Consider the following 20178-nt stretch of genomic DNA (forward strand, 5'->3'; position numbering starts at 1 on the left):
ATTCAAAGACATCTGTATTTGAGGGGAGGAGAGAAGCACCTGGAAGCCAGTCCTGGCCACAGACCAGACCCGTCAGCTTGCGATTCCAACACTGGGGAAGGCAGACCCCCATTGTCTCGGACTATGAGGCCCAGAGGGCGTGGGGACAGAGGAGGAGGCTCCTGGTTCCTCAGCGGAGAGTAACAGCAGGAATCCATCTTGGACCCCTGCCCCCACGCAAAGCGCCACAGTGTGGTGAGAAGGGTCACCCAGTTGTGATGAGCACATGAGGCTCTGACCAGTATAGCGTAGGAGGTGTGACAGCGCCCCGCCCAAGAAGGAAAGAGAAACAAAACGGTCAGAATGGCAGAATTAATGATTGAAACACCAATCACACAGCTAATGAAAAAACAAATAAAAGACTTGACCGATGAACAAATAGCAAATCTTTCTGAGGCTCAGTTCAGGGCTATAGTCATAAAGCAGCTTACAGACCTAACAGCGGGGCTGAATCAAGACAGGGAAGGAATGAAGGCTAGTTCTGCTGAAATGGACAAAAATACATATAAGACAAGTGGCGAGGAAGGGAAAGCCATGGATCAAATCAACAAATCGGAACATAGAGAGGGAACAAACAGTCAACCAGTGCAGAAAGAGGAAACAAAAAATGAGGAATATGAGGAGAGGCTCAGAAACCTCTGGGACAGCTATAAGTGAATGAACATTCAAATTATAGGATTGCCAGAGGGTGAAGAAGAACTAGAAATTGAAAAATTATGTGAAAAAATAATGAAGCAGAACTTCCCTAACTTGGGGAAGGAAATGAACTTACAGGTCCAGGCTGGACCCAGGGAGGACCACACCAAGACACATTATCATCAAAATGTCAAAAATTAAAGATAAAGAGAGAATATTGAAAGCAGCAAGAGAGAAGAGAAGAATTATGTACAAAGGGGTCCCAATAAGACTATCAGCGGATTTTCAAAGGGGACTTTACAGGCAAGAAGGAACTGGCAAGAAATATTCAAAACCTACAACCATGATTACTCTATGCAGCGAAGCTGTCATTCAGGATAGAAGGGCAGAGAAAATGTTACCAGAACAAAGTAAAACTGAAGGAGTTTGTTAGATCCAAACCACTGTTATATGAGATGTTACAGGGACTTATTTAGAAGAAGCAGGATCAAAACTATGAACATTAAAATGAAAACTTTCACAACAACCAACAGCAGAAGCTAGGGAATCGAAACAAAGGCAAACTAAGTAGGCAACGAGAAGGGAAAAAGAATTACAGGTATGGGGAACATATTGAGGGGAGGTCAGCGGGGAGGGGGAAGTGGGAAAGGGAGGGAGATGATGCAGGAATTAAGAAGCATAGTAGGAGGGAGTGGAGTAGACAGGAAGATGTTGAACTATATGCACAACCAATGGACATGGACTAAGGGGGGTGGTCAACTGGAGGGGGGTCACAGGGTGGAGGGGAGCGGGGAAAAGAAATTGGGACAACTGTAACAGCATAATCAATAAAATAAAATAATTAAAATGCTGTCATCCAAGACCAAACTTTTCCTATTTAAAACTTGACACATTTAAATCTCAGAATAGAAAAGTAGCTTGATCTTGGCAAACCTCATTGGCAGTTGCTTCACTACTTGATTTCTGTTCTACATCATATGCCCAGTGCTGGGCACACAGTAAGTCTCAAGTAAGAATTTGAGAGGATGAATGTATTTTAAGGGAAAAAAAGCAAATAAGTGAAGTTGTCATATGGACCCATCGATCCGGAGTGTTTTACTTTGTATGATTTGGATCCAGTCTCATCACCATGTAGAGATGGGGCCAGTATTGCCCTCCAGGGACCAGGACTTCCTAGTGTGGGCCATGGTGACATCTCAGTGACCAACCCACTGTGGGGCGGACCACAAGCTCCCTTGTCTGACTGGTTTCCAGTCAGAAATTGCCCTTTTTCAGTAAACGTACTTGCCTCAGTGTCTTCACTGCCACCTCTCTACCAGCCGAAGATGGTTGTTGTGGTGCTCAAACCACCTAAAAATGAATCTGCTTTTGAAATAGATATGGATTTAACAAACCACCAGAAGTGACCACTAAAATGAAGTAGTTGCCCTGGACTCTGTCTCCTGAGTAACTGAACTGCTTCTTCCTGAACTTGGTGTTCCTGGTATCTGGGCCCTGGAGCTTGTTTTTAACTTGCTGTTCTGATTTCTGCACACTTGGTGAAACATCTCAATCTCAGCTTTGATCTGGCTTCCATTGGACTGATCTGTTCTGGTGTGAAATCGGCTTTTAGTTTTCTTACATACCTTTGGCTGAAATAACTGAAGATACTAGATCACAAAATGGCCACACATTGCTGTCATCCCTGTCCACAGTCCCCTTTGCCATATGACTTTGCTGTTCCCACTCTCTGACTCTGGGCTTGGCCAGGGACTTGAACTGTCAGGTGGTACATTGCTGTCAGAACCTGTCCTCCATCCTCCATCCTCCATCCTGTCGGTCAGTTCAGCCTAGCCAGCTAGAGACAGGTGTCCCAGCTGTCAGCAATAGATGACACCAATAGATGAGTGAAGACATCTTAGAGCAATAGCCCCCAGCCAACCCATCATCTAACTGCAGCCACATGAGTGAGCCTGATTGAGTCCAGCAACATTCTTTAAAAAAAAAAGAAAAAATTTCATTGTTCATGCTATTATAGTTGTCCCAAGTTTCCCCCTTTGCTCCCTTTTGCCCAATATCCCCCTTCCCTCCAGCAGTCCCCCTCCACTTAGTTCATGTCCATGGGTCGTGCATATAAGTTCTTTGGCTTCACCCTTTCCTATACTATTCTTGACATCCCCCTGTCTTATTTTGTACCTTCCCATTATGCTTCTTAATCCCTGTATCTTTTCTCCTATTCTCCCCCTTCCTTTTCTTAACTGATAACCCTCCAAATGATCTCCATATCTATGATTCTGTTCTTGTTCTGGTTGTTTGCTTAGTTTTTGTTTTTTTAGATTCAGTTCATAGTTGCGAATTTGTTGCCTTTTTAATGTTCATAGTTTTGATCTTCTTTTTCTTAAATAAGTCCCTTTCACATTTCACGCAATAATGGCTTGGTGATGATGAACTCCTTTTGCTTTACCTTGTCTTGGAAACACTTATCTGCCCTTCCATTCTAAATGCTAGCTTTGCTGGTTAGAGTAATCCAGGTTGTAGGTCCTTGCTTTTTATCACTTTGAATACTTCTTGCGGGTCCCTTCTTGCCTGCAAAGTTTCTTTTGAGAAACCAGCTGATAATCTTATGGGAACTCTTTGTAGGTAGTGCTCTTCGTTTTCTCTTGCTGCTTTTCAGGTTCTCTCTTTATCTTTAACCTTTGGCATTTTAATTATGATGTGTCTTGCTGTGGTCCTCTGTAGGTCCAACTTGTTTGGGACTCTCGGTGCTTCCTGGACTTGTATGTCTATTGCCTTCACAAAATTAGAGAAGTTTTCCTTTGTTATTTTTTCATGTAAGTTTTCAATTTCTTGCTCTTCCTCTTTTCCTCCTGGCACCCCTGTGACATGGATGTTGATATGTTTAAAAGTTATCCCAGCGGTTCCTAAGCCTGTCCTCATTTTTTTGAATTCTCTTTTCTTCCTTGTGTTCTAAATCATTGACTTAATTCTCAGCTTCATCTTCCCCTCTGTTGGATCCCTGTAATTTTTTTTTTTTAATTTCACTTAGTGTAACTTCATTTCTTCCCTTATGTTTTTGCCATATTCAGTGAGTTCCTTGAGCATCCTGATAACCAATGTTTTGAACTTTGCACCTGATAGGATAGTTATCTCCATTTTGCTTAGTTCTTTTTCTGGGGTTTTGTTCTGTTCTTTCATTTGGGCCATATTTCTTTGTCCTCAATTCGGCAGCCCCCTGTGTTTTTTTCTGTGTATTAGGTAGAGCTGCTTTGACTCCCTGTATTAGAAAAGGCACCTGTAAATTGTATGTGGGTGGGGCCTTAGGTATTCACTAGGGTGGAGCAATCTGCTTCATGGCTTTGTGGCTCTGTGTGGGGGGAGGGCTTGGAGAAGGGACCTTTCTGCTGCCTGGCTTTTGGAGGTTTGCCTGGCACTCGCCCCGTTTCTAGTTACTTCACCTACTTCCTGTATGCGACTGTCACTCTGTTGCCCTTGTGGTGAAACTCAGAGTGAGTGGGTTTTGTGTGTGTTCTAAGTCTGTGTGGGCCCTTTAAATAGACATTCCTGAAAATTCAGCAGTTTTTTCTGCCACCCCAACCCCTACTGGTTTTTACAGCCAAAAGTTATGGGGCTTTATCTTCTTGGCATTGGAACTCTGGGCTTTGTGGTCTGGTCTGGGGCTTGGATTGCTCACTCCCAAGGTATCCCAATTTTTATCCACCACATGTGTGTGCAGCACCACCCATTTCGCCCCTGTCTCACTGCATGTCTGCACCTTTGTGCCTGTCTTTGCGACTCTGCTTCTCCTACCCTTCTGGGTGAGTGTGGCTTGTTTAAATCCTTGATTGTCAGACTTTCACACAGCTCAATTTTTTTTTGGCGGTTTTCGTTGTTTGTTTTGAGATATAGTTGTAATTCTCTCTGTGGTTGTGTGAGGAGGCAAAGTGTGTCTACCTATACCTCCATCTTGACCGGAAGTCCCAGCCAACATTCTTAATGCCCAAGCTGGTGACAACAGATGATAGAGAACTGATACACTGGCCTTGGTCGTGTCTCTGTGGTTAGGTTGCTACACCTATTTATTCTAGGTTCTGGGGTTTCCTGGTTCTGTCTTGTTATAGCTGTCCTGCTCCTGTGGGAATTTGACTTCTGCAGGAAGTGAGATAGAACTGTCAGTTCCAATCCTTGTCATAACTAAAGTTTTACTGGAACACAGCCACACCCACTCTTTACATATTGTTTGTGGCTGAGTGGTTGTGACAGAGACCATATGAACTGCAAAACCTGAAATATTTACTATCTCCTCTCTCCCCCTGGGACATAGGTAAGTGATGTATAAGAAATAGGAGATTCCAGGAGAAGCTGAACAGTTCTAGCCAAGTTGATAATGAATACTTTACTATTAGGTGAAATTTAAAATGGTGAAATTTGAACATAGGCTTTGTTGGTAAATTTTTGAGGCTGGGAAAAATACATGCCAGGTGGAAAAAAATGTCCATATATGATTACAAAACAATTTAAAATTTGCTACAATTACCCAAAAAATGTATTCAGTCTAGGTATAAATATAAGAAAAATGTATAAGACATTCATGGAGATGGTCTTTTCAACTTTATTGAAGGACAATAAACAAGACTCACCTAACTATACCCTGTTCCTGGGCAGTAAACTATTTTCAGTGCGTTAATCAAAACACTTCTAGAAGTAGGGTGCTGAGAAGCGGGTTGACTGAACCTAACTGGACGGAAAAGTTCAGAAGTGATCAGAAGTTCTCTTGTTAAATATTCACCCCCATGGGCAAGGGTTTAACTGGGTCATTCAACCTGACTTATCTGTATGTTCACAGATCATGCTGTCACTAGGCTGTTATCAGGACAGTTCAACTGATGGCTTCACTTATTTGTTTTTCTTCTCCAATGGAAGTAACTTTGCTTTATCTGATCTGTGAAAGTTATATATGCTAATTGTACTCTTAAAAAATTAGGGGGACATCAGAATGCTTTGACTATCTTCGTATGGCAAACAAAGAGTGAATGTTGAATATTTTGAGTGTACACGCTTATATCATGATCCTATGTGCTTTTATGTAGACAAATACATGTTAACAGTGAAGGTAAGCTGTGAAGCTTACCTGGTATGAAGGGTGTGGATTGTTTTCCTGTGAGGTTTCCAATAATGACAGATAGAAAATCAAAGTACACTTTTATTAACTGGGTTAATGCCTGATTCTCTAGTGAAGATGTTGCTTAAATTGACAGATGTGGGGCCTAAGAAGGCCCACTGCTCCCTGAGTATCTCCCTACCACCCAAATATTAATGGTACCCCTAGGCTGATGGGAAGAGAACTCCCAAGAATCCCAGAGAGGAGAGGGGAGAAAGCAGGGACAGGGACTTGCCTGGGAGGTAGGAGCTGTGGATCCAGGCAGTCAGAGCCTCAGCTGTTCTGGGAAACAAATGGAGGTCATTTTGTTTCTTTCTATGGCATATTTAAATGTATGTACAGGGTGGGAAAAAAGTAGGTTTACAGTTGTGAGTATGTGAAACACACTCTTTATTCTTGTGTTATATAGTAATTGTATTTTCCCTACGAACAACTGTAAACCTACTTTTGCCCAACCTATACTTCACTGAGGTTTTTAGATTCAGATGGTGGAGAGTCTGGGCTTATAACTGTGTATAGCCCTTGGGAAACTGGAGACAGTCATGATTTTAAAAACTACACTCAGATGAGTCTAGTCGGGCCTCTGTTTCAGTGACAGAGCCAAGTCAGGGTGCTCGGAACAGTAGCAGCAGCATCGTCTAGGCAGATAACACACAGAGTCACCCCACTCTGAAGAAACCAGTTTTTCCTAGTTGGTTCCTGCTAAAGGTGGAAGTAACTGCTGGTGCAGAGCACCACTCTACCAGGGACTGGAAGAAAAGAGGTCACAAAATTACAGATATCACATTAATGTCACTCTAAAATAGCTAAAAATTTTTATATGAAAAAAAATTATCATCAAAGAAATACATAATAAAGACAACTATTACTACTGAGTTTATAAGCCAGACCTTCAGTCTCCTGTCCTGTGTCTTCTTACATGTAGACTTCATACTTCATCTGAAACATATCCTTCCGTTAGGGATATATGCGTATTTTTGTATTATTTCTTTGATTAAGTTCCTCTCTAACCACCCTTGCCCCCAACGGTGCAGCTGGGTCATTCAACTTTACTTACCTGTTTGTTCACAGATCATGCTGTCATCAGGACAGTTCAAATGATGTTTTCATTTCAGTTATTTATTTTTCTTCCCAAGCAGAACTTTTTCTAGAACTCCCACTAGTCAGATGTAGGACCACGTAGAAAAGTCCTTTAATTTTCTATCTTCTTTTTTCTTAGTCATGTCTGACTTTTTGTTCTTCTTCCTCAGAGATTTCCACAGATTGACCCTCTAATCCTTTCATTAAAGATTCCATTTGAACTACCATGTATTTCATTTGCAGTTTCTTTCTCTATATGTTTCTTTCTTACTCCTTCTTATTACTGAGTACTGGATGTAATATCTTCTCCAATCTTTCTGAGGATATTACAAGTTTTTTAACTATCTTTCATTCCTTGTATTGTTATGGCTTCCTTATAGTTCCATACTGAATTTTGTTTTTGTTTTGGCCTCTATCTTTAATGTTAGAGGCTGTCCTGTGATGGGTAGTGGTATATTGTGCTTAAGAAAGAGGCACTGACCAACTTTGTGAGATTTGTGTGCATTGATCAGGCTAACAGCCCGTGGGGACATTTTCAGAGTAGTTGGCAGGGGTCCAGCTTTCTCACTGAGATCTCCAGGTGTCAGTACCTGTGTGTCTCTTCTTGATACAGAGTGTCTCCAATAGAGGACCTGCTCCTCTCCATCCAGCATTCTTATTCCTTATCTCAGGAAAGTGCCTGGAGGGTGTGTGTATATTTGTGGGGGGTTCTCACCATTAAGTGTATATACCTGATCTCAACTCCCTGTTTCTACAGTACGCCATGCCCGCCCTCTCATGTGTCTGGTGTGTTCTAGTTGAGTTTCTGTAGGACTGAGGAGGGGGGAACTCATGGGTTCCAGGCTCCTCACTTCTGCTGTGTCACCTTTGGTGTATGCAGACCCTGACCTTTGCCAGGTCCTTTGGGAGACACTTTGACTTCCTTCTCTTGGGCATTTTCTTTTCCCCATACGTAAATATCAGCTTTGTCCACACCACTGGTCATTCACCTTACCTCTCTTGCATTGTTTCCCATCTTCCAAAAAATTAGTTCTGTCGTTCATTGTGTATCTTGATCTCTATCACCTGTGGCCCTGTAGTTTTACTTTAAAATTACTTTATGGAGGTATAGTGGACATACAGCATATTATTTTCAGATGTATAATACAAATTCATATTTGCATATTGCAAAATTCTCACTTAGCTCGCAGGCCGACGCTCAATCCACTGAGCCAAACCAGCCAGGGTAGAGAATATAATATAATAGAGAATATAATAATATTGTAATAATTATGTATAGTGTCAGATGGGTAATCAGACTTATCAGAGGGATCACTTCATAAGTTATATAAATGTCTAACCATTATGCTATACACCTGAAACAAATATAATATAGTGTCATCTGTAATTGAAAAATAAAAAAATTAAAAAACTCAGAACAAAAAAGACATAAGACATGTAATTATAGTTCTAAAAAGAAAAAAAAGAGATCTTCCAGTCAGGGCACATCAGAGAAGGAAAACTCTGACTCCAAAAAACCTCCGCTGCCTTGCGGCATACCTCTTCAGGGGAAAGGCTAAGGGAGTAAACCCCGACAGAAAATCCGGAGCCGGAGTCCCTAAGGCGGTTTGACGTTGTAGTCAACACCGGCAACTCCTGCGGCGCACCTGAAGCCAAGCTGTATTGACTCTGTCTTTCCCTTGGACCCTTCAGCTGCGAAGAGAGGGGGGGGGTTCTGCTGCATGGGCAACAGCAGACCCTCCATATCACCCTGCCCAGGCTCTGTAGCTTCAGCTTCACTGGAGAGGACACTCCAGCGTCATCGCAAGATGTCGATTCAACATGGGAGGAGACAGATACCGTGTCACTCCTGAGTCGGACTGCACAACCATTCTCAGCGGTGCAGATAGACTCTTAAGAAGCTACACCATCGTCTCTCGAGACGGACGGCTGCCGATACGATACGATACGATACGATATTGCAAAATGATTACAATACAATTAGGGCGATTCCTTTAGTCTGTTTTTATTGAGGTTTCTGGAGGGAAAAAAGATATTGTTTTTTATTCACCATATATAATTGGAATTCCAAGGCCTAGATTGTTACATGAATCAGTTGGAACAACTCTAGCCAAAAGGATTTTTTACAAAGTCTACAAGCTCGTCCCTAAATCAGTTTATTTCTGAGTTGTAGTTCATACGGTATTTTGTCCTTGCTTGACTTCTACCCTCTTTTACCATCTAGAAGATTCAAGTTTAAACAACATTTAATGCCAGTTAAAGTGACCACTCCTTTAATAAAGAAAAATATTGTCTTTGTCTTAATATTTTTTAAAATGTGTTTTATTGATTATACTGTTACAGTTGTCCCAAATTCCCTTCCCTCTGCTCCCCTTCACCCGGTGGCACCCCTCCCTCCAGTTGTCCCCCCCTTTTAGTCCATGTCCATTGGTTGTGCATATAGTTCTTCTCAGCCTCTTCCTGTCTATTCCATTCCCTCCTGCTATGCTTCATAATTCCTGTACCATCTCCCTCCCTTACCCCTCCCTGCTGACCTCCCCCCAATATGTTCCCCATACCTATAATTCTTTTTCCACTCTCATTGCCTATTTAGTTTGCCTTTGTTTCAATTCCCTAGCTTCTGTTGTTGGTGCTTGTGTTGCAGTTTTCATTTTAGTGTTCATAGTTTTGATCCTCCTTTTTCTAAACCAGTCCCTTTAATATCTCATATAATAGTGGTTTGGATGTAATGAACTTTTTCAGTTTTATTTTGTCCTGGATGCACTTTCTCTGCCCTTCTATTCTGAATGACAGTTTCGCTGGATAGAGTATTTGTGGTTGTAGGTTTTGGATTTTCATTACTTGGAATATTTCTTGCCAGTCCCTTCTTGCCTGCAGAATTTCTTTTGAGAAATCAGTTGATAGTCTTATTGGGACCCCTTTGTACATGATTCTTTTCTTCTCTCTTGCTGCTTTTAAGATTCTCTGTTTATCTTTAACTTTTGACATTTTGATTATAATGTGTCTTGGAGTGGTTCTCCCTGGGTCCAGTTTTTCTGGAACTCTCTGTGCTTCCTGGACCTGTAAGTCTGTTTCCTCCCCCAAGTTTGGGAAGTTCTGCTTTATTATATTTTCACTTAATTTTTCAATTTCTAGTTCTTCTTCGCCCTCTGGCAATCCAATTATTCTTATGTTCTGTCTCTTATAGCTGTCCCAGAGGTTTTTGATCCTCTCCTCATTTTCCTTGCTTCCTGTTTCCTCTCTCTGCACTGGTTGACTGTTCCTTTTCTATGTTCCAGTTTGTTGATTTGAACTCTGGATTTTATTTCCTCACCATCTGTCTCGTATGTGGTTTTGTTCTTTTCAGTATGAGTGTTTTTCAATCCTTTCTCGTCTTTTTCCAAATCTTTTGTTAATTCTGTAAGCCACCTGATAACAATGGCCCTGAACTGAGCCTCTGACAGGTTTCTTATTTGTTCATCTGTCAGATTCTTCATCTGTTGCCTGGTGAGCTGCGCCACCAGGATTTCTATAGTTGTCTGCCTCATTTTGACAGATGCGTTTTGCTTTCTTGGGCCGACTATAGGGGGCAGAGCCTGTGTACTCGTCACAACCCAGCAACCGGTGGCAATCCGCAACCTTTTTCCCCGCGCTGTGGCCCTTTGTCGCCACTGCCCAGCGACCGGTGGCGATCCGCAACTTATTTCGCGGCACTGTGGCACTTTGTGTGGGGGCAGAGGTCCAAGATGGATTCCTGCCGCTATTCTTCACTGGGAGACTTCGGTCCATCCTTCCTCCCTCTGGGCCTCACCGTTCGAGGCAATGCGGTGGTTGCTTTTCCCAGCGTTGGGGTCGGGAGCTGCTGGGGCTCAACTGCAGCCAGGACTGTTCTCCCTGCCGCTGGGATTGTTCTCCCTGCTGCTGGGGCTGTTCTCCCTGCCGCTGTCCCTGGTGCTACCACAAACAGCACTGCCCCCCTTCACTCCTCTTACCTGCCCGATGAGCGCCGCTGGTTTATAACTTTGTACATTGGGCTTCCGTGTAGTTTTATTTTCTGGAATTTCTAGTTATCTTTTGTTTTGAGGTAGTTGTAGTCCTCTCTAGTTGTAGAGGGAGACCGAGCGTGTCCGTCTAAGCCTCCATCTTGGCTGGAAGTCTCTAAAATTTTTAATGGTGGTGAAAAAATACCACATAACATAAAATTTACCTCCCTTGCCATTTTTAAGTGTACAGTTCGGTGGCATTAAGTACATTCATATTATTATGCAACCATCACCACTGTCATCTCCAGAACTTTTCATCTTCCCAAACTAAAACTCCATATCCATTAAACAACTCCCCCTTTTCCATTCCCCAGCCAATGGCAACCTCCATTCTACTCTCTCTCTCTATGAATTTGACTCCTCTAGGGACCTCATATAAGTGGCATCACACAGTATTTGTCTTTTCGTGACTGGCTTATTTCACTCATCATGATGTCCTTAAGATTCATTCATGCCATAGCATGTGTCAGATTTCCTTTTAAGGCTGAATAATATTCCGTTGTATGCTTATGCCACATTTTGTTTATCCATTCACCAATTGATGGACATTTAGGTTGCTGGGCTACTGTGAACAATGCTTCTATGAATACAGTATTCCCTCACTTATCACGGGTATTATGTTCTAGATACCACCCCCCGCGGTAGGTGAAAAGCTATGAAGTAGGAATCTTACATTTATTTTAGTATTTATATATATTTTAAGGCTTTATAAACCCTTCCCAGACACTTATAAACCATTCCCAGTCCCTTATTAACCTTTTTCACTCCCTTATTAACCTTTTCCACACTTTTATAAACACTACTTATGTTCTTAAATGTATTCTACACTCTTTAACCTATGTAACTTTAACAACATACGTATACAGTACTGCGAAATCCTGCTATATAGCAAAAAATCCGTGATAAATAAATATAATATTTTTAAAAATCCCGCGATACAGTGAGGCCGCAATAAGTGAACCATGATATAGAGAGGGACTACTGTATACAAATATCTCTTCAAACCCCTGCTTTTTATTTTGTTTTTAAATTTTTATATTTTTAAAGGTTTTATTTATCTATTTTTAGAGAGAGGGGAAGGGAGAGAGAGGACCATCGATTGGTTGGCTCTTGCATGCCCCCAACTAGGGGCCTGGCCCACAATCTAGACATGTGCCCTGACTGGGAATCAAACCAACAGCCTTTTGGTTCACAGGCTGGCGCTCAATCCTCTGAGCCACACCAGCCAGGGCGTCATTTTTTTTAGATATATACCCAAAAGTGGGATTGCTGGGTGATATGGTAACTCCATTTCTAATTTTTCGAGGAAGTACCATACCATTTTCCACAGCAGCTGCATCATTTTACAATCCACCAATAGGGCACAAGGGTTCCACTTTCTCCATTTCCTTTGTTTTTTTAATTTAATGAATAATGCTCCTTTTCCATAAAATTTCAAAAATAGAAATATAAAAAAGTACCCATATCCTACCTGAAACTGATCATTAACTTTTCTGTTTCTCCCATTTTAAGTAAAAATTGAACTTCACTGAAGGATGCCAGTACTATTTTGAGTCCTAGTGCTAGACTGACCTCTAGAGGTAGCACTGGTGTGCGACAGCCACTTACTGATGCACTTTGAACTAGAAGGTTCTTTACTATTAATAGTGTAGGGATGAACACTGTGGCATACATGAGGCTGCTACAAAGCTGGTTGGGAGTCATATCATTTTTCTAGGTTTTTATGTGTCTTCTACTAAGCTTGAGGCAGAAGGTCTTCCAAAATACTCCATAAAAAACATTGGGACCAGTCTACCTGTGATAAAACATTACCAAATGGCTGGGTTTGACTGTGGCATGTTGCTTTGTGGAACCTGAAGGGAACAAGAGGGGTTTTGAGGGTGCCTGAAAGCTCACCCCTGCCTTTAATCTGGGTTCCCCTCAGGATACTGCATAGCAGGTTCTGGTGTGCAGCCATCCTGTGGATTAATGTGCACCACATCTGTCCCGTCTGCCTGTGTTGTGCCCAGGGGGAATGTGGCTTTGAGGCCAAATCTCTGGTAGATTCTTCATTTGAGTCTAATTTGTGCAAGGCCATTGGTTGTGGCTGTTGCAGTGCTGGCTTTCTGTCCCCAGATGGCCTCCTCCTTCCCTGCTGCATAGGGATGTCTCAGGGAATGTTTATAAACAGTAGGTCGTCAAAGGAACAAGAGGCTCCCTTGTACTCCCATTGACCAACTCAGGACATTTGGAAGAAAGTCCAGGAGTTTGCTTTGGCCTGCTGAAGTTTAAAAAAGGTGCCTTTGAGCACACGAGCTCCTCGGGGCAAAATGATTAGTCATAATGTTATTGGACTTCGGCATTAAAAACTCTGAGTTCAGCAGAAAAGTTTTGTGAGGTTGGAGGCTAAAGAAACTTTAATTTTATAAAATTTAACAAATGACCAGAAGCAAATATGTCAGGATTGGTTATTGTTAATTCTTGATGGTAGAAGTATGGGAATGGTTATTATTCTTTCTCTGTTTTCTTTTTATTTCTCAACATAGGTTTTGAAAATAAAATAGTCTTAGAAAAGGAACAAGGTACTGTGTTAAATTTTTTTCTTGTTTTCCAATTGCGTTGAAGTGATTTTTGTGTGTGTGTTTGGTGGCTACAAAACAGTTCTACAGAGATATGAACACCTGTATTCTGGTTATATTTATGGGCAACACAGTTAACTTTTACCAGTGCCATCGATTCCTAGATGTAGTTATTGCTGCAGGTCTAATTTATGTAAATCATGTTGTTCAAAACTGAGCAGTTTAGATGTGCTGTCATTTCCATCAGCCCTTAAGCACATTGACTCTCCAAGCAAAGCAGATGCTAGGCCAGTTGAGGTTGTCAAGGGTGAAGTACTCAGATTACATCTGTTAATGAGGATCAATTGTGAGACTGTGAGGGAGTAAGGAATGCAGGAAGCTATCACTGTCACAGAAATGGGACATTGTTCAGGGGACACCTGAGCCTCTGATGGTCAGACAGCAGCTCTGGTAACTTGCAGCAATTCTAGGGGGTGGGGGACTATTTTGGTAGCAGGACGTGCCTTTCTAAGGTGCACCATTGTGGTGACTGCCACTGGCTGTCCATCTGTTGTTCGTCCTGCCCTTGACCAGTCCATTTTCTCAGTCTTTATTTCAAACTGTTCAAGAGGGATGAGCTGATGGGTTGGCCACATGCCATTGGCTCAGGCTCCCACTGGGCTGCCCTCTGGAGCCAGGCTGCAGGTCCACCTGTACACAACTGCCTTCAGTTCAGCTTCACATCTCGGTGCAGTCAGGGAGGTCATAGTATTGACTCACATGGGACCCAGCCTGTTGGTAATGAAATCCTGAAAGGAGGTGGCAGGTTTTCTGGGTTCACTGGAGCTCCCAGAGGGGAACACATGAACCCTGCAGTCTTGAGTTTAAGCTCAGCAGGCTGGGACTCAGGTGTTAGCAGCATTTGTGAGGGGGGGAAGTGTACAATGTTCCTCTCTTTCCATTCTCTTCAGTGTGTTGAGTACCTTGAATCTTCACATTTTAAGGCAATAAATTGTGCCAAGTAGTCCTATAAATAAAATCTACCAGACAGGGTTTTATTTTTTTCTTATTCTGCATTTCTTTTTTTTAAGGTATATTTTATTGATTATACTATTAAAGTTGCCCCAGTTTTTCCCCCTTTGCCCCCTTCCACCTGGTACCTCCTTTCCCTGCAGCAATCCCCCGCTCCCCTTAGTTCATTTCCATGGGTTGTGCATTTAAGTGCTTTGGCTTCTCCATTTCCTGTATTATTATTAGCATTCCCCTGTTTATTTTGTACCAACCAGTTATGCTTCTTGATCCCTGCACCTTTTCCCCCACTCTCCCCCTTTCCCATCCCTCCTGGTAACCCTCCATATCTGTGATTCTGTTCCTGTTCTAATTGTTTGATTTTTTTTTTAAGATTTAATTGTTCATAGTTGTGAATTTGTTATAATTTTACTGTTCATAGTTTTGATCTTCTTTTTCTTAAACAAATTCCTTTAACAGTTCATGCAATAATGTCTTGGTAGTGATAAACACCTTTAGCTTTACCTTGTCTGGGAAGCATTTCATCTGCCCTTCCATTCTAATGATAGTTTTTCTGGATAGAGTAATCTAGGTTGTCAGTCCTTGCTTTTCATCCCTTGAGTACTTCTTGCCAGTCCCTTCTTGCCTGCAATGTTTCTTTTGAGAAATCAGCTGATAACCTTATGGGAACTCCTTTGTAGGTAATTTTTCTTTTCTCTTGCTGCTTTTAAGATTCTCTCTTTATCTTGAACCTTAGGTATTTTAATTATGATGTGTCTTGGTGTGGTCCTCTTTGGATCCAACTTGTTTGGGACTCTGTGCTTCCTGGATTTGTATGTCTTATTTTCTTCACCAAATTAGGGAAACTTTTCAAATAAGTTTTCAATATTTTGTTCTTCCTCTTTTCCTTCTGGTACCCCTATGATTCGGATGTTGACACTTTTGGAGAAGTCTCCGAGTTTTCTTAAACTCTCCTCATTTTTTTGAATTCTTGTTTCTTCATTATGTTCTGGTTGACTGCTTATTTCTTCTTTATGTTCCAAATCATTGATTTGAATCCTGGGTTTCCTCCCAGCACTGTTGGTCCCCCATATATTTTCCTTTATTTCACTTTGTATAACCTTTACTTCTTCCTTTATTTTGTGGCTGTACTCAATTATTTCTCTGAGTATCCTTATTACCAGTGTTTTGAACTCTGCCACTGACAGGTTGGCTATCTCCTTTTCACCTAGTTCTTTTTCTGGAGTTTTGATCTGTTCTTTCATTTGGGCCATACTTCTCTGTCACCTCAACTTGACAACCTTCCTGCGTTTGCCTTTGTGTATTAGGTAGAGCTGCGATACCAGTTATGTTGTAAGGGGCAGAGCCTTAGATATTCGTCAGTAGGGGGTGACCCATTTCACTGCCTTGTGGTGCTGTATGTTGGGGAAGGGTCAGAGAGGGAACAATGCCCTTTGCTTGGCACTAGCCCTTTTCCAGTAACTTCACCTGCTTCCTGTATGTGACTGGCACCCCTCTAGCTGTTGACCTGGTGATGGTTCTCAGAGTGGGTGGGTTTGTGTACTAGGACTGTGGGGGCCTCTAAAGGAACTCTCCTGAGAGGTAGTTTCTTCCACTGCCTCAACACCCTCTGGTTTTCACAGCCAGAAGCAATGAGGCTTTATTTTCCCGGTGCTGGAACCGTGAACTGCGCACTGTGGCCTGGGGCTGGGATCACCCCCCAGGTACCCCTCCCAGCTTTTATAATGTGGGACCACTCGCTCTGCCTGTTGGCTGCAGCCACTGCCTTGATACTGTTGCTGCTGCCACATAGCATCTTTTCCACCCCAGCTCTCCTGTTTTACTCCTCCCACCCATCTGGTTGAATACTTTCACTTTAAATCTTTGGTTATTGGGCTTCCATACAGTTTGATTTTCTGTCAGTTCTGTTTTTTCTTTGTTTTGAGGTAGCTGTTATTCTTACGGTTGTGGGAAGAAGTGACTCGTTTCTACTTATGCCTCCATCTTGGCTGGAAGGATTTTCTTTTTTAAATGAGAGAGTCATCGTAGTTTCATAGGAATAGTCAGGAAGAGGAAACGATTCCTGTTAATGTGTTTAGGAGAAAAAGTCTGAAGATAGTTTCCATCCTGTCCTGCTTCCCAAGGCTTGATGTCTGTGGGCAAGTCTGGAACCAGTGTGGGCCTTGATTTATGTGTCACCAAAATGAACAAGCTAGATTGAAGAAAAAAGAAACAATCTTTGTGTTTTGATGCATTTCATTGAATTATCTGTACTTGTTTTTAAGACTAAGATTATTGGATTCAGGTATTATTTATATATCTTTTCCCAAATGGGCTAAACTGGGGAACAAAAGGGTAGACCTTAGTAGTAATAACCCTAACATCAGTAATTTTTTTTTCCTGTACATGAGAAGAACAATAATGAAGTCACTTAATAATTGTATTATAAATTTATTTGTATAGTAGAGCTTTTAGTCACATTGAATGACATCATCATTTCAAAAATGAAGACAGTAAATAATTTCCCTTATCTCATAAAATATAAAATATACCAAGTATTTAGGAATATTAGACTTTAAAGAAACAGTCTAGAGTTTAGTTTCTGGCAATATAGCAAAGCAACTTGAAATACTTAAAACTAAGGAATAGATGTATATAGTTTATAGTTTATAACTGAACTGGTAAGAAAGTAGCAAATTCTCAGAGACCAATCTGAGAGCAGGAATCTCAAGAGATGTGTGAAAACTACATCTGCTCTAAGAGTATTCTCCTATCTTGCTAATCGAGACCTTTGGTTCTAACAGCAAACCTTAGTCTGTAGATGATGGGGGATCAAATTGGAGATCCTAAATGAAGTTAGTATTGAAAGGGCTACATTGTTGATGAAATGGAGAAGTAGGAAGAAAATAATTCACCCACACATGGAGGCTCATCTATTCTGACCTGACTCTGGGTGGAGGGTAGAAAGAGTTTCTCTGAGAGTTTATAACCATAAGCCAGCCCTCTTAGAATTTTGCATCCCAAATTCATACTACCTATGTGGTCTTAAATACTCCAAGCGAAGAAATTCAGATTGGTCCCTTGGATATTAGTGTCTCCAAGTGCCTTCTAGAAGCAAAATGCATATTGTATCTAGAATAATGTACCTTAAACCCAAGACAAAGAATTTCCACAGACAGTTCAGCTCACAATTGAAAAATCACAAAACACATGAGAGGCCAGATATTATGGGCACAGTGACCTGACCTAAAGTTGGATCTGAAGATACTATTTAGCTAGTAATTTGGAAGTTCAAGCAATGGAAAAGGTGAAGAAGTAGTTCATTAAAGATCTGAAAGATCTATAGAGACTAGGGAAAGAGGCAATTTTTGAAGATATAGTGATTGAGAGTTCATGTCAACAACAGACATGGGTCCTCACTTTGAAAGAACTAAGTGTCCCAAGTATTATAAATACAAAGGGTGTCTATCCCTATATGAGTAATAGTGAAATTATAAAACACCAGGAAACACTTGAAAAGTTTGAAGAGCAGCCAGAGAGAGAAAAGACAGACTGCCTACAAAGGAATTACAGATTGACAGCAGACTTTTCAGTAGCCATTGGAATTCAGAGCATACTACTACTATCGGCAGCCGTCCGTCTCGAGAGACGATGGTGTAGCTTCTTAAGAGTCTATCTGCACCGCCGAGAATGGTTGTGCAGTCCGACTCGGGAGTGACACGGTATCTGTCTCCTCCCGTGTTGAATCGACATCTTGCGATGACGCTGGAGTATCCTCTCCAGTGAAGCTGAAGCTACAGAGCCTGGGCAGGGTGATATGGTGAAGAGCATGGTGAAGTAGTATCTGCCAAGTATAGAGCCAACCATAATAGGCAGGTCCCCTGAGCATAATTTTAGACAGTAATTTTACAGGAAATTTGTATACATTCCATATTCTGTTTGTTCTACACTTAAAAAAAAATAGGTGTGGTAGGCAGATTAATGGCTCTCCAAAGATGTCCAGGTCCTAATCCTGGAACCTGTGAATATGTAACCTTACATGGCAGATATGATTAAGTTAATATCAAAATAGGGAGATTATCTGGGTGGCCCAGTGTGATCACACGGGTCCGTATGGGGGAAAGAGTGAGGCAGGAGACTGAAAGAAGAAGGTCTGAAGATAGATACAGAGGTTGAGAGGTTGGAGTGAAGGTGGAAGAGAGCTGTGAAGCCACACAAAGCTGGTGGAATGCAATCCCACCAACACTTTGTTATTGATCTACCTGAGATTTCTGATCTCCAGACTAAGATGGTAAGTGTATGTTAAGTCAGTAAGTTTGTGGTAATTTGTTACAGAAGCAATGGGAAACAAATGCAATAGCTTTACTGAGATATCATTTATATACCATGCAGTCAACTTATTTACTAAAATGTTTTTAGTATATTTATAGGGTTGTATAATTGTAAAAATTTCCGAAAGATTGATCAAAAGTGTGAAATTGAAAATGAACTTTAAATCATATGGAGCTCTCCTCACTGTGCTAATTTGAATAAAGAATGCAGCTATGTTCAGGGATGTTACTAATGTGTAATCCCAGAAACTCTAGGATTTAGAAACCTTTGCTTTTTTTCCCTTTTTATCTTAGTTGGTTAACCTTTTCTTGTGACCCTTTTTGCTGCATTTCCCTTGATGGTGTATAAAACATCTACTTTCTGGGACTCAAATCAATTCTTTCTTTATTTTAGCTATTAAACTTATCTGTTTTTTAAAAATTAAATTTATTGGGTGACATTGATTAATAGGATCATATATGTTTCAGGTGTACATTTCTATGATACAAGAGCTGTATATTGCATTGTGTGTCTACCACCGAAAGTCAAACCACCTTCTGGCACCATATATTAGCCCCCCCATGCCCTCAAACTTATAAATCTTAAATTTTGAATCTGTCACTAACCACACAATATTCTAAACAACTGAAATAAGCTTCTTGATAAACTGGCTCAGAAGTTACAACTGAAAAATAACACTTAGGAGAGGCCAAGTATTAATTTAGGAGATGAGGTGATGTGTTCTTGGGCTGAAGGACTTTGACAGCTTCAAGTTAACACATTGCGTACCAGGGAACTTAAATGCCTTTTAGAAATGATGAGAATTCTTGCCACCTGTACGCAATGTGTTAAAAACCATGACATGAAATCATGTAAAAATCATTGGACTCACTGGCAAAAAAATCCCCAGGAGTTTTTGGAAAGTGTGAATGTTGCTCCTTAGGCAACAGTGTGTGTGTGTGTGTGTGTGTGTGTGTGTGTACTCTGCCTTGTTTATATAATCTGTCATGAATTTTCAGCAGGACTACTACATAATTTGTGAGGTGAGTGCAAATGCAAATGAAGGACCTTTGGCTCAATGTTTATTAAGAATTTTAAGATGGTGTCAACAGAGCATTGTACCCAGCACCAGGACCCTCTGAGCATGAGCCCTGTGTGACTGCACACCTTCCTTCAACCCTTATCCCCAGGGACTGACTGAGGGTTAGGATAAAGAACTCCTGCTTTCCAGTTTCACCTCCCATCAGCCTTGTTTTATCTCTTTTGAAAAGAAGTTTAAAATATTCTTAATTGTAAACTACACAGAACTTACTATCATAATGAACTTTTAAGTGTACAGTTCAGTGATAGTAAATATATTCACATTGTTGTACAACTATCCATTTCCATAACTTTTTGCCTTGCAAAA

General features: G+C 41.2%; 1 protein-coding gene across 1 annotated transcript in view; it reads left to right on the forward strand.

The window, feature by feature from the left end:
- The window catches only part of CRYL1 (crystallin lambda 1), a 130108-nt gene that overhangs the window by 16528 nt on the left and 93402 nt on the right, over window positions 1-20178 (forward strand). The gene's annotated exons all lie outside the window — the stretch shown is intronic.

This window comes from Furipterus horrens, unplaced genomic scaffold (genome assembly GCF_987537825.1).
Source record: "Furipterus horrens unplaced genomic scaffold, mFurHor1.1.pri manual_scaffold_4, whole genome shotgun sequence".
NCBI classification, from domain to species: domain Eukaryota; kingdom Metazoa; phylum Chordata; class Mammalia; order Chiroptera; family Furipteridae; genus Furipterus; species Furipterus horrens.